Source organism: Xenopus laevis, chromosome 5S (assembly GCF_017654675.1).
Source record: "Xenopus laevis strain J_2021 chromosome 5S, Xenopus_laevis_v10.1, whole genome shotgun sequence".
NCBI lineage: Eukaryota > Metazoa > Chordata > Amphibia > Anura > Pipidae > Xenopus > Xenopus laevis.
Window position 1 is genome coordinate 42,968,183 of NC_054380.1, and position 13,944 is coordinate 42,982,126.

General features: G+C 36.8%; 1 long non-coding RNA gene across 1 annotated transcript in view; it reads left to right on the forward strand.

Moving 5' to 3' along the window:
• The first annotated feature begins 12,839 nt into the window (after window positions 1-12,839).
• Window positions 12,840-13,944, forward strand: part of LOC121394198 — a 33,514-nt gene continuing 32,409 nt past the window's right edge. Inside the window, exon 1 of the long non-coding RNA XR_005961547.1 lies at window positions 12,840-12,938. This is a non-coding gene — a long non-coding RNA (uncharacterized LOC121394198). The remainder of the gene's footprint in view (window positions 12,939-13,944) is intronic.

The window sequence follows — 13,944 nt, forward strand, 5'->3', positions numbered from 1 at the left end:
ACTTACCCCCACCTTGCCATCTCCCCCAACAGGCAGCGAGCACGCACATTTTCTGTAGGTAGAGTGGCTAAAGAAGAAGCACCACAGTCCAGCCCCCACCCCCATGTGTCTGGGGGGTTTGCTTCTTCTGTAGTTACACCACTGAGTTTTACAATGCTTTATAGCCAAGATTCTACTTTTAGGTCTGAAATCAATGTCAAACAGAATTGTTATTCCAAGATTAACTACCAGTATTAGTAAAAGAAGACCACAAGGTCTAACTTTATGTGTAACTTTATGAATGTGTTATATTTATTATCACATAATAAATAAATATGAATATTTAAATAAGGGAAAATCTAATACTACACTGTCACTGTGTACAGTACAGTATGTGAATATAAAGTTTAATAAATATAAATTCCAGCTTGTTACACATATAATATTAGTTTATCCACTGAAGGATTACTGTGACAGCTGAAGCTGAAATTGTATGTCCTGGGATAAGTTATGACTCTTTTACACTAAGCAGTCTGGAAGTTTGCAATAATTAAAGACTAAACTTTGCCAAGTACTTATACTGTATGTGCACCAGTCTTGCCTGCGTATCTGAACTTGCTGAGCTGAAGATTAAAGGAATAAAAATGTCATGCCATTTTGTATAAAACGATTATAAACCATTGAATCAGTTACAGTATTTAGTTTGTTCTTTTTTGCACATAATGAATGAACATTCTATCTGATGAATTATATTTATCGTTCTTTCAGGTGGTAAAGGAATAGGTATGTTCAAATCTCATCCTTTACATTTTTGGCTAATGCCTATAATAACTCTTTGCTGTTCTATATATACTATTTTTTATTATTTTTATGCAAAGGTAAATATCCGTGTTAATTAACGCAAGTTAAAATATAGTTTATTACAGGTAGCTACTAAAAGAAAGGAAGCACTGATCACCATACAGTATCATACTCTCAGGTTTGGTACAGATAATTCTTCAGCATTCTCCCCAGGGGCATTGCCCAGCATTTTTACCACACAGCCAGGCTCCAGCGAATAGTGTCAAGCCTTTATTATCATTTGAGAATCTCCCTGATGTATTAGCCTCTGCATTTCTTTCCAACTACATACGTAATCCTTTGCATATCTGCAGTAAACACATACGTTTCTGCATTTCACATAGTGCTTTTACAATCAAAAATGTAAATACAACAGCAATGTCTCCCTCTCCAGTAAGTAAGTCAGATTGGGCCTTTATCTACTCCCTTACATCCTTTACATTCTTCTTCAATAATTAATCTCTGCAATTTTCTCTGTCCCAGTTCAGCTTTTCCTCCTCCATACAGCTTCTGTGCAGCTCCTCCCACCAAATGTAAATTTTGAACTCAACTGAATTACCAGCAGGAGTAAAAAAAAATATGCTGACCTGGCAGTTTGTGAAACACCACCATATGGTGATATTTGGTAATATTTGGCATTAGGATTGCTTGTCTGTTGCCACCAAACCAATGCATAGACTGTAATACAAAGTCCCAATCCCGGTACTTTTCATACACAAAAGGGACTCAGGGCCCCTGGATTGCCATGGGTAAGTTGCTATTTAAAGAGACAGTAACCAAATTAGGGTTTTATCATCACTGGGGGGTGCCTAACATTTGGCATTAATAATACTTAGCCTTTTCAGGGTTGTTTTTACTAGGTTTTTAAAGTTACGTTTTATTTTGGTAGTCCATATTTTACAGTATCGTATTAATCCAAGATTTTCCAGGAAATAGCAATGCTTTATACAAAACATGACTGGCTAAATGATGTAAACATTGTGGTCTTTTAAAAAAAAATATCCATTTATCATAAGCTCTGAGGCTACACTCTTGACCCTATTACTTCATTAAACTCTTCTCCTTATCTTCTGTTCTGTTTCCATAGTTTACACTAACCACACAAAAATGTGACATGCATACTGAGTGCTTTGTATACTGAGCTTAGCTGGAGGTTACGTACCACAGTGATGTACTGAATCAATCTTGTGTTTTACAAAGAAAGGTTGTGGGCATATCACATACTTTAATCTGTAGTACTGACCCTTAACAACTTCTAGATATACATCTGTGAATGGTATAAACTATAGATGTAGAGGCTGTGGGTCATTATTTTAAACTCAAATATAGGTAAAGGGGAATCGCTGTATTTCCTGACAAAGCAAAGGAAAAGGGAACAAAAAACAGATATGCGTAATATGGTGCAGTATTTTCTGCTATTTTTAGTATAAATGCACCTTTAACTGTGCGTGATTTAACGTATATAAAAGTGCAAACAATGTGTGACAAAATTAAAACACTTCGATTGTGCGACTGTGTGTCTATTTTATATATATATATACACCACTGTTAGTTTATATATTAGTGTAAATAATGATATAAGTGACTAGAAAAAATTATTTTTACCAGTGAAAAAATAAAATAAAAAATAAAAAAGCACAAAAAAAAAAATTTTTTTGATAATAATGTGTAAAAATACCCTTATCTCACAAACACCTCTTATAGTTAATATATTAACAAATTAGTTCTAAAGACACCAAATGGTAGCAAGCATAGAGAGTTTTGGTTTAATTGCTTAATTAGTTTCTTTTAAATGAAATCTTCACCCGGTGCTGATCTGGTGGTATATTATACTCACAGACGTGAGTGAATCTGCGCTTTTGAGAGAACAAGCCGTGTCCTTCCAATAATCATCCGGCAACCTTCTAGCTGGGCAGAAAATAGAGCGGCATGTGCAGTATCGTTTAAAAAAGCTGTTTAATAAAAATATAAAATACACTCACAAACGCCTCTTTTAAAATCGCATGTAAAATCTGTGAAGTCCGCTTTTCAAATGAAACCGTAGCGTCCTTTACTTTGCTCTGCGCATCTCAGTCTTGCGCTGCAGCTCCAAACGATCTGTCTCCGCTCATTATTTTAAACTCCAACTAAAGTAATAAAATGCACTGAGTTTGCCCAGGTCCAGTTACCTGTTTAAAAGAAGTGCTTTTAAACAGATGACCAGTAAAAGCTACCTGCTTATTAGTTGCTATACCTGCACCTGGGCAAACAGTGTCTTTTATGAAAAAACCCAATAAAGTGTAACAAAACAGACCAGAATTTTAAACACACCATTGTACACTGTAGTGTTGCAAGGCACAGCTCTTTGAAATGAAGCTAATTTAAGCAATGGCAGATACAAAAAAATAAAGAACTACTGTGAATTCAACAATAATGTAATTTTAAGCTAATATTTTGAAGATGTGTTGCCCTACATTCCCATTCAACCACCTGGGCACATATGTAAAAAGTACTAGCAATATGTATGTGGCATTACAGGCATCATCAGAGAATAAGACAACAGAACAATTAATAAGAATCCTAATGAAGAGTCAGTGATGGGCAAATCTGTCCTGTTTCGCAGAAAAATTTGCAAAACGGCAAAAAATTCGCGAAACACATTTACTGACTGTAAGTCAATGGGCATCAAAATAATTTTGATGAGAGCGAAAATTTTTATATGCGTGACTCTTTTGTCCAAATGCATTAATGTCAATTTTTATGTGCGCATCAAAATTTCGCAGCAGTTTCGTGAAAACAATCACGGGCAGAGAAAATTCACCGCAAAACATGTCTGGCGAATAAATTCATCCATCACTAATGAGAACATTAATGTATAGCTTATTAGGTGACATTAGAAAAGGACTATCCAAACCTACTGTATAATTAAACATTGTTAATACGCATGCTATGCCATTTATTATGACCCCACATGGATACAAGGTAAAACCTAATTTCTGCTTAGTTAGTCACCCCATGAAAGTATATCCATCGACAGCACTCCAATTTTTCATTAAGACCGCCTTTATTATTTGCAAAGCATTGCATAGCAGCATAGCAACATAGTGCAACGTTTCGAGTGGCACTCCACGCTTTGTCAAGCAAATTGGAGTGCTGTCGATGGATATACTTTCATGTGATACAAGGAAGCCTTTGTGAACAGGCTTAAGGACTTGCACCCACCAAGAAATTTGGGCCTAGTAAGTAAGTGCGGTTTTTATTGGAAGTGTTAGTTAGTCACCCCATACATTTTCTCCCCTATCATATTTATGGTGGTTTACCAAATTTCCCACCAGTATTGCCTACCATTGACTTTAATAGCAACCACCTGTCGCCATGGTGGACTTGGCGCAGAAAAGGAGTGCTTCCATTCAAGTCAATGGACGGTTGGATGGGAATCTGTCTGCCGGCAGAGAACATTTTATGTCTGCCATTAGGCGTGTACAAAAACAAGAACTGTGTAGATTGGCACAGTGCTTTTTTTCTTTATAATAGGTCTAAGGCAAAGATTTAGATGGCTTAGTTCTCAGCTTTAGCAAAAACCATTAGTCATAACTGTATTTGTTTCCTTCATTACTGGCTCCCTGACACATTTCTGTTTATCCTTTCTGTTCCCTCATAAAACCTTTCCCAGCCATTGAGGTGTAATATCTTCCTGTCGCTGTTGGAATAAACAGAAGGAAAGACAGAAAGGGTCCTCGTGCCAAAAACAAAACAAAAAAATGTTAATCCTGCTATGAACAGCCAGTCAGTTAATACATAGATTTCTGCAAAACTGTTCCTTAAATCACTGGGCTTTTGTGACTACCTTGTGGTTTCAGTTTGACTGTCCTTTGTTCAACCAAGGTAATTGTTTACCAGTGCTCTTGGCACTAACATTGACAGGTATGGTTTATACAAGAGATAGCAAAGTGCTTTTCCTGAAACAGAATTAGAACATTGCATGATACACAATAACATTACCCCCATCTTTTGATTAAGTGCTTATTGAGTTCCATTTCCTTATAAGAGCATGCATGAGAACCAAGAATGTATGCCACAATTGAACAAAGCATTAATCTGTCAGCACCTCAAGCGTGTTCGAGGTCCTGCAAAAGAAAAAAACAACATTGTTTTCTTAAATAGACCTTCTTGAAGATAAACCAGTTCTCTGGTCATGCTCAGCAAAGTTATCATAATCTGTTGACAATTACAATAATTTTGTGATTATTTACACAATAGGATTCTAACAATGAAGTATTAATGGTAATCTTCAGCATTCAGCATTCTTCAGCATTCAGTTCCCATCATGCTGCACATGACTTTCATTTATACATTTATAGACATAATTCACTTTATAGAATTCTACAGCTTATGCCACATCCTTTAAAATACAAGCCCTCTTCTTCCTTTGGTAAAATATACGAGAGTGTCTGTTTGCACGGTCCTTACCAACACATAAGCAAAGAAAATACTAGTAGTATTGTAATACTTAACTTTATAGATAGTAAGACAACAGTTAATAGTACATGCACGGTAGAAGATATATACATACCATTAGCCAAAAAAGGGATAGTTAAACAGTCACTCTGGTGCACAGCCTCTCCCCACATGCAATACCCGCCATCTGTGCAGTGCATTGTGTCAGTAAGCACACTGTACAAAGAATGTAGGTTTCAGCATAAGGTTGTAAATCAAACCCTGTTATTTTGTTGGACTTGTGGCAGTTGGTATGACGTGTTTTAAATTGAACCAGGGCTAGCGTCCAGGGCATGGTGTTTATTTCAGTTAATCACATAATGCACCAAGCTAAACAATGTCTTCCTTCAAACTAAACTAAAAACTAAAAGTCTTCTTTTAGTCAGGTAAAAATAATTCTAGGTTTGAAGAAATGAAGCCGGGCATGATTTTTGTAGTTAAAAAAAATAGAAAACCACCGCAGAAACAAATGTTGTGAATAAATGGGAATCGACTTGAAAAAAAAATTACAAAAAATTGATGGCTCAAAAAACACGAACTGACTTCAATCAGTTTTGCAATTTCTTTGGTGAAACGGGACTACTTATGATCATTCTTAAATTGCTTCTGATGCAATACCAGATGAATCCTGAATGATGTACCAGTTGTAACACAATTGAAAATGTAAGGGTACACAATAAGCCGTCTCTTGTCATAAACAGGATGTATGTACCTTATCAAACCCATTCTGTGGAGTTTTATAGGGGTTAGTCATCGTCCTGACGTTAGAAATTACTGAGCAGCTTTTAAGCCAACATTTCCTTTTATTATACAAGTGGTTCTCATAAAACGTTCAAAGATGATGAGATGGGGGAAAGCATGAAGCAGATCACAAGGCTCCCCTCTTAAAAAAACCCAATTTCTTTGGTTTCTAGGGGTCTGCTTATTCTAGACTTAGCCTTAAGACTATATCCTTTAGCTCTAACTTTATTATTCTTCATGAATTAAAAAAAGAAGTCAAAGCGTCCTCTCCTGATGCAACCTTTATCCTCATGTTAATGGCCTCATCCCTGGAAAGACCTTTGTGCAATGTTTTATCTAGAGCTAGAACTGTCATTCACAGCATGCAACGACATGGGAAAGGTTACCATACAGCTTGGGATAAGCAGATGCTTTACATCTTTTTGTCACAAATATATTTTAAGTTTACCTTTTCATGGCGCATCCTTTACTCTATGGTCACATAGTTTACACTTCTTTAATGACATTCACCTACTAGCTACACCAGAAACCTTATTGGAAACTTGAATTGGTAAAAAGTAAGGATCATTTTAGTAACACTGGAAAATGTGCCTTATGCCAGCTACACATAGTAACCATTTAGTTTAAGGGGCAGATTTACATATGGTCGAATATCGAGGGTTAATTAACCCTTGATATTCGACTGCCTATTGTAAATCCTTCGACTTCGAATATCGAATTTGAAGGATTTACCGATTTAGCGAAAAATCGCTTGATCAAACGATTAAATCCTTGGATTCGTTCGATTCGAAAGGATTTTAATCCATCGATCGAACGATTTTTCTTCGACCAAAAAATTGCTAGGAAGCCTATGGGGACCTTCCCCATAGGCTAACATTGCACCTCGGTAGGTTTTAGGTGGCGAAGTAGGGGGGTCGAATTTTTTTTTAAAGAGACAGTACTTCGACTATCGAATGGTCGAATAGTCAAACGATTTTTAGTTCGAATCGTTTGATTCGAAGTCGAATGTCGAAGTAGCCAATTCGATGGTCGAAGTAGCCAAAAAAAACAGTCGAAACTCAAAGTTTTTTTTATTCTATTCCTTCACTCAAGCATAGTAAATGGGCCCCTATATGTATCTACTACAGGTTGATTAATAATAAAATCCAATTTCTAGTGGTGGATTACTGCACTGATCCATGCACCCAAGGCTGGGCCATGACGTCCTGCAATCTTACAAAAATCGTATGTTTCATTCACGCAGAGCTCAGTTTCAGTTGATGCAAGTTAACTTCACACTAATGTTTTGGTTTGCAGTAGTAAACCAGAGAAATGCCTCACAAACCTAAAGAAATGAAGTACACCTGCAGAGCTGAACCCAAGTCTCAGTTGCAAACCATTTTACCACCATGATGTCCACACTGACAGTTTTCACAGTATATATCCCCTTGTATAGAATAATAATGTATGCTACAACTTCGATACCAGAAGGAGGATTGTCCAAGACCTGCAAGACAATAGGCTTCAAGGGACAAATATGGATTATTTCCATAATAGAGTTATACAGCTGGCTGGTGTAATAAGCCTTATGCCTATGTTTGCCCTTTTATAGATAGTCAGTATGACATTTTTACATTGCTGCACAAAAACATTGCATGTAATACTATAAATCTAAATTTCAGTAATGCTTTTATATGCAAAAGTGGTTTATGGCGCTAGAATCCCTGAAAGAAAGAGGAAAAAACAAACTTTTTGGGTGCTAAAATATTAGTTCAAATGTGTACAAACTATAAGCTATTTAAATAGAAATAAATATATCTACATGTGAATAGACTGATAAATGTAAGTTGTAGTTTAAGTTTTACTGAAATATGTAAGCAATGGCAGACTTAATCGCACCATAGCTATGTCCGACAAATAGTATTGACTGTCACCCATTGATATTGTCAGATACATGCAAATAAATGCAGAAAACTCTTTTAACCTGTCTGATACACTAAACAACCAATTGCCAGGGTATGAAAAATGTTGGGATGATCCACACACAGTCTGAAAATTGTGCGAAACTTTGATTCGTACGACTATATAGTTGCATCTATGGCAAGCTTTAGGCAGAACTGTCATGGCCAGAGCATTGTTTGATTTGTCCTTTTGCTACTTTATTTAATCCGATTGGTTAGTGGCAAGTCAGAAGATTGCAATGTCTGATCTTTCGTTGATACAAGGGTAACATCTGCATTTCTATGGCCAGCTTTAGTTTTCATATGCAGGAACAGAACAAGAAGTTATTGCTTTTTGGCCTCCAGGTGGATGTATCTGGGGGAGCCTGGGGTCAGCAAGGCTGAGTTAAGACTTCTGCCCTATAAAAACAACCCTTATATTTTAAGTCAGGGATCATGGAACCCATGAACTTGGTTTAGGAAGATTTCAGGACCAGCTATGTCAGCAATACTGTATGCTCTAGCAACATAGGATAGTAAGACAAGATAAAAAGGGACGCTTTGTGCTTCGCTAAAGGATTGTTGCTGGAGAAAGTTCTCCTTAGTATTACTGGTTTAAAGTGCAAGAATCACAGTGCCTAAGGGATTCAAGCTTAGCATATTGTTCTCTGAATAGATTACAATGGAGGTAATGTGAACCACTGGTTGAGGAAATGAGTGTCCAGGACAACAGTTACCTTCAGTGCCTCTCCATAGTGATATCTCAGGCCCCTGCCCTACCGATGACTGATCACATATAATACTACCTTAATGTTCTGTGAGTATAAAACCCCGTGGTGTGGTTTCAATAAAATCTTTTACTTTCTCTGCAAGAACCTATAGTGTCCAATTTTTTGTTTCTTCTCAACAACCTCTCCCTTACTCCTTCACTTAGCAAGGGCCCATCTGGGTAAGAGAGTCTAGCGTTACCCAAGTCCTAACTTCACTAGCTGGAAAAACAATTTTAGGCCAAGGTGGGATTAAAAGTACTCTATCTGACAAATGGAGATGCAGTTTAAATAAAAAAATAATAAAAATAATTTGCAGTAAAAAAGTGATCTTGCAAGCCTGTCGTTTTTATACAGTTGCTTAAAAATGTGATCCCCAGGCTGCATTATGATAGCTATGGAGTGTGGATTAAGGAGGGGATGCGGTATGTATTCATTTGTTTATAGAAATATGACATGTACAGAGCCTATGTATTATGCTCAGTATAAACCCTTTTGCAATATCAGCACAACTGCTGATTAAAGGGCAGAGACCAGCATTTTGAGGTTATGGTGAGCACTGATGTGGAGATGGACTTCTTTTGGCTGGGGGGCACTGCACACTTCATGGTTAATTATTGACGTGGTTAAATTGTGAAGGTATCTCTCCCAATAAGTCACAATTCTAGTCGTTGACTGTCATCCCTACTCTGAATATTAATGTCAGGTTGACCTTTATTTCCAGCTAGACAGATGATTAATGGCTTGATAATCATCAAAAATTTAACAGATAATCAGACTTTTAAAGAAGAAAAACGTTGGTCAATATATAGGCTGGAAGAACATATAACACTTATGAACTAAATGCAAATGTGTATAAAAGAGCTGCTTTTTGTTGTTTTACAACCTATATTAGGCCCCAACTGAAGAAGTGACGTAAGTGCTAATTTAATAAAGAAATGCAAAACATTGGCTCATTTCACTATGTTGGTACCAACAATACAATATTGCCTCACAGAATTCCAGCACTGTTGTGCATGTATTGTAATTTAAGAATATACATTTGGATGTTGTCATTTCTTGTATATTCTAGAATACTGGCACAATCCTAGGTGTACAGAAGTTTTCATTATATATAGTAATAGGGAACAGCACAAATGTGTTTCTGTTATTCCCCCCCCCCCTTAGGCGATACACAGAGAGGGGAAGATGAAAATGCGTCTATCCTGTTCTCCTTCATCCTACCCTCTCCCGTGCCACTCACTATACATTTTTACTGTGACACAGCATCCCACCCAGCTTTCTACAGCCCTCCAGCTGTTTTACATTGATCTGCCTGACTGCCTTACTGTTTGCCCCCAGGTGTTTTGCACACTTATATGTGATGCATAGTTTTATGAATCTTACTTGATTTTGTGTTTTAGTAGGTTTCACACACTCACAGCTTTTATTACTACACTCACACAGTATACAACTTTGGCTAGTGTATGCATGCATAAAATTGCTTTGTCCTGTGTCTTGCTTTTTACCCTATAAATTGTATCAATTATAATTGTGCAAGGACTAGGTACCCTGTGTATAATTTATTAAACAAGTTTTAAGAACGTGTATTGCATTTATAGTGAGTTGTATTCCTTTTTATATTGCCTTAGATTCAGTTACATTTTGTTGTTGGGTTTTTGACCACTGATTTCAATATGCAATCGTTTTTTATTGCTTTGATTTGCAGTATTGGATTTTTATTGATTTTATTGCAGACTGCATTGTAATGAATATCTAGATTTTGACTGTAAATATTTTGTGTGTGCACCATTTTCATTATATGTCACAAAGTTTTGTGTATCAGACTGTTCAGAAAACACCTGACAAGCATAAATATTATGTTTTCCATCATATATAAATTTTCAAAAAATTCATAAAACTGTAAGTTTGATATAGATATTGAATTGAATTGATATTCTGAGGCAATATGGGTTTTGAATTATTTCGATTTTGATTCAGCAGCTTGCAAGTACATAATTTTAGCAGCTATTGGTTGCTAGGCTCCAAATTACCCTTGCAACCAGGCATAGATTTGAATGAGATGCTGGAATATGAATAGGAGAGGGCCTGAATAGAAAGATGAGTAATACAAAGTAGCACTAACAATAAAATTGAAGCTTCACAGAGCATTGGATTTTTTCAGATGTCTGGGTCAGTGACCCCCATTTGATAGCTGGAAAGAGTCAGAAGTAGAAGGCAATGACTTCAAAAACTATATAAAAATTTTTTAGAACAATTGCAAAGTTGCCTAGAATGAACCATTCCATAACATTTTAGAAGTTAACTTAAAGGTGAACCATCCCTTTAAGGATCTTCAGCTTGGATTTGTTTCAGCCGAAGTTCTGTATATAAACAACTTATATTTCAGAGGTTGAATAATTATATACCCTTATATACAGTAGACTGGCCTTGCATATTGCTAAATACTGTAATAAAAAGAGCACCCATGTCGGAGTCACCATGAACTCATGCCACTTAAAATGAGCCTGTGTAAAAATGCACTGTATATTGTTTTCCAGGTATGTGCTGGTTTATCTAGAATGATCTCTAGAAAAAAACTTTCAGAGGCAAAAGGCTGCACCATTTTCCAAAGGGTATTCTTTCCAATACAATTAGATATTATAGATGCCCCTCCACACTCTAGGTTTGAACAACTTCTTCTTTTCCGTGAATTAAAGGCTCAGGCACACCCAGGAAAGTTAACTTTATTTCAAAGTTCCCTTTTACTACTACTATTTAGTAGTAGTAAAAGGGCATAATAACCAGAGCCCCTAGTTTACACCATTTTTTAAATTAACAAAAACTATTTTTTTCAAAACACAAAAAAAAATCAGTTAAAGTGCTGTTCCGGCAGAGTTCAGCAGACTTCCATTTTCAAAAGATCAAACAGATTTTTTATATTTAATTGTGAAATCTGACATGGTGCTATACGTGTTGTTAGTTTCCCAGGTGCCTTCAGTCATGTGATTTGTGCTCTGATAAACTTCAGTCATGCTTTACTTCTGTACTGCAAGCTGGAGTGATGCCACTCCTCCCTTCCCCCCCAGCAGCCTATTAACAGAACAATAAGAAGTTAACAAGATAACAGCTCCCTGACACAAGTAGTGATCGGCGAATTTATTCGCCAGGCGCGAATTTGCGTCTAGTAGATATAAGAACAGAACTCAGTAGTAAAAAATCCCACTACTAGGAGAACCAATAGCCTGTCTTAAAGCATTATAACGTGTTGGCTCTTTCTGAAAGAACATGACCAGGCAAAATGACCGGATATACCTGCCTACACACCAATATTACAAAAATCCATTTCTATTGATCCACATTTATCAGACAGATTTAACTGGCCTGGCCTTACTCTAAATAGCATGAAAAAATAAAAGTGTCCTTTAAGAAAGATGTGGGTCTTTCCCTCATTTCTATAAAGTTATCTATTTTCCCTATAGGAAGTCATTATTCTTTTTCCCTCCCATTATCCTTTTTATCCCCTCCGAAAGCTCTCATGTCATTTTAAGATTATGGGATAACCCTCTTGGATTAATGAGTCTAGCTAGTAGGTTGGGGGGTTGGTGTCAGTCTTAGGGCATGTCCAGAACCAGAGCAGCTGTTGATGCAGACATCAGACTGAGAAAAGGCAGACAAAGGCTTCTTACTTTTTTCATCTGCATAGAGAAAAAGAACTTTAAACAATGCTTAGTATGTGTATTCCCACCTACTAAATACTATTCAGCCGGAATACATTAACAGTGCAGGAATAAACAAGACTACATTGTATCTGGTTACATAAACACTTCCTTATACTGTATGTCTGCTAATGTCACAACATGATGTTAAGTATAAGAACACTACATTTTTAAGTTTCACTGTTTCCTTAAATTCTAAATATTGACATGACCTGTACGTCATGTTCTAACAATGAGACAAGCAATTATGATTTGTTGCAGCCGACTATATTTTGTTTAATCTATGAGTCATTTGGGCTGCCATATCTATTGTAATGCGTTCCATTCCCTTCCTTCTGTTATTCTTTGTCATGTAGCAGATTGTGTTTGCTGAAAGCTGTCATATCATGCAAAGCTTGGTAGCCATATCTCTGCCACAGTATATTTCAGTGTCTTCCTGTGATTTGTGCAGAGTTGACAGCAAAGAGAAGTGAGCAGCAGAGCACAGAACGGAAAAGAGTCTCAGTGTCTAATTACAGGTTTGTTTAACTTCGAACTAGTAGTATTACTAAAGCCTTATACCTTATAAGCAAAATCATTAGCTTATATTAAAAGTTCTGGATTTACAGGTAGTACGTGATTTCAAACCAGAGCGTTAAACACATATAAATTAGGTTGGTTTACTGCAAAGCTGTCATTTGGATGAAAAACAGACACAACGAGTAGCTCAGGCAAAGGTAAAATGTACATCAGCTTGCTGATAGACTGACTGTATCTTTCTCTGTACCACTGGCAATTCTCATAAGTGGGTTATATTCACCTCTGAGATATGTCAGACTGGCTACATCTGCATAATGTCTTTATTCTGCTCTCCTGAGGCTGTTGGGTGCTTAACTGGATTCATAATGTGGACCTCTGTGCTCATTTTTCACTGTGTTCTGCACACTTAATGAATTGACACAGGTCTCCAAAACAGCGCACAGAGGTCTGCACCTGCCCCCATGAAAACATCGATGCCAGTGCTCGATTCGTCACCAAGGCATACTGTTGGTGTCCCCCCAGTTCCATCATTTAGACACTTTATGCAGCATTTCATATGTAGGGTTCATCGCGTAAAAACAGAATGTGATATGCTTGAAATCAACTTACGTGCCATTAACATTAAGGGGGGGGGCTTTTGGTGCAAAACCCGAATTTTCATTTTTTTCTAGAAACTCACATTTTTTGAGATTTATTGAAGCCCTATGCAGCAAAAAGTTTGATTCCAGAAATCTGCCATCTCAGACCTGCTGAGGTTGTACTGTATATAAGTCAATGGCAGAGGTCCCTATCCTATTTTGACGTTTCTGTGGTCTGCGCTGGGATTAGCCCGAAAACTCAACCTTTTTGGGCAAAAATCCAAAAAAGTTGGGCTTTTCAGGAAAAAGACAGAAAAACACGAGCAAGTGGGGGAAAAAATCGAGCAGTTTGGGAATATATTGTATGATTTGGGGTTTTTTTATCAAGTTTTTACCTGAGCCAGTTAAATCAAACTTTTTTAATAAC